Genomic DNA, 1724 nt, shown 5'->3' with positions numbered 1-1724 from the left:
TGTTACAGTAATCCACCCTGCTGCTGATAAAAGCATTAACAAGTTTCTCCAAGTGCTCAATTCTCTAATTCTTGCAATGTTTTTGAGATGATAGTATGTTGATTTACTGACAGTTTTGACATGACTACTGAAATTCAGATCTGACACCATTATCACACCAAGATTCTTGACCTTATTTTTTGTTGTTTGACCCTTAGCGCCAAGGTACATATTTACCTTGGGAACCTCATCTCTGTTCCCAAATGCATTGACTTCAGTTTTCTCTTTGTTTATGGACATATACCGTACTATAATGTCTGGATGGAATTTTTGATAAAATTGACCACCTGTTAAAAATGTTAAAATCGTGTGTAGGCCATATTGCAGTGTGTTGTAAAAGTTCCTAACAAATGTAACATTTATTTTTTGAGAAAAAGAAACATTTTGTTTGACGTTTTTCCATTGACCAGCATTTTTAACAAGAGAAAAAAAAAGAAAACAAAAGAAAATGCTTTACAAATATAACATCCTAGATCTGCTTTTCTTTAAAGTACATATAAAGTTATAAAATGTACAGATATTAAGTTACTTGCTGACAAAACGATTAATAAAAATAGTATTGGGACAATAAACGACAATGCTGTAAAAGATTGAACAAACATATGTATCAGCTAATATCATAATTATTCATTCATACATTTTCCTTTGGCTGGGTCTCTATTTCAGAGGTCGCCACAGTGGAATGAACTGCCAACTATTCCAGCATATGTTTTACACAATGGATGCCCTTCCAGCTGCAACCCAGTACTGGGGAACACCCATACACATTCACACACTCATATACTACAGCCAATTTAGATTATTCAATTCCCCTATAACCAACATGAACACAGGGAGAACATGCAAACTCCAAACAGAAATGCCAACTGGCCCAGCCGGGACTCGAACCAGTGGCCTTCTTGCTGTGAGGCAACAGTGCTAACCACTGAGCCACCGTGCTGCCATATTATTATTATATTTTACTTCATTATTAATGTTACCAATAATTATATTTTGGTGGGCACTGTAGATACATACACTGACTGAACTGCCACTCACTGGATATTTGCTGTTTTTCTGACCATTCTCTGTAAACCCTAAAAATGGTTGTATGTGAAAATCTCAGTAGATCAGCAGTTTCTGAAATACTCAGACCAGCCCGTCTGGCACCAACAACCATATCACCTTCAAAGTCTTTCAAACTTAAATCACCTTTCTTCCCCAAGACATGATAGCCTTGACCATGTCTACATGCCTAAATGCTTTGAGCTGCTGCCATGTGATTGGTTGATTAGAAATTTGTGTTAACGAGCAGGTGTACCTAATAAAGTGGCCGATAAGTGTATATACACTGTGCAAAATTATTTGGCTAGTTGTATTTTTGAGGATTCATTTTGTTATTGTAATTTAAAATGTTAAGAAACCCTAAAAACCTGAACATCTAAGGAGCAAAAGTGAAGCTTTGGCTTTCTTAAGAGAATATCTACATGTACACCTTTATTGAACAACTATCAGTGTGAAGAATTATTATGCGACTAAATGAAAAAGATTTTTCCTTCTCGTTTGTTTATTTTCACCAGTAAAAGTGAGAATAATAAACAAACTCAAAATTTATGAAAAACCGTAAATAAAAGATGTAAGTTTATAAGATATAAATGAAATATATAAATAAATTTATTTCTGAAATATTAAAAAAGAAAAACCTC

At 34.2% G+C, this 1724-nt stretch overlaps 1 protein-coding gene across 2 annotated transcripts in view; it reads left to right on the top strand.

The window, feature by feature from the left end:
• The window catches only part of prodhb (proline dehydrogenase (oxidase) 1b), a 62666-nt gene extending 61303 nt beyond the window's left edge, over positions 1 to 1363 (top strand). For both annotated transcript variants that reach the window (XM_056457372.1, XM_056457371.1), the window contains one exon: positions 1 to 1363. This exon is cut by the window's left edge and continues 922 nt beyond it. The gene's annotated coding sequence lies outside the window, so the exon portion shown is untranslated.
• The last annotated feature ends 361 nt before the right edge of the window (positions 1364 to 1724 follow it).

This window comes from Danio aesculapii, chromosome 5 (genome assembly GCF_903798145.1).
Source record: "Danio aesculapii chromosome 5, fDanAes4.1, whole genome shotgun sequence".
Classification (NCBI taxonomy): Eukaryota; Metazoa; Chordata; class Actinopteri; order Cypriniformes; family Danionidae; genus Danio; species Danio aesculapii.
The sequence above is the reverse complement of the archived record's forward strand: the minus strand, read 5'-3'. Positions and strand labels throughout refer to the sequence as shown.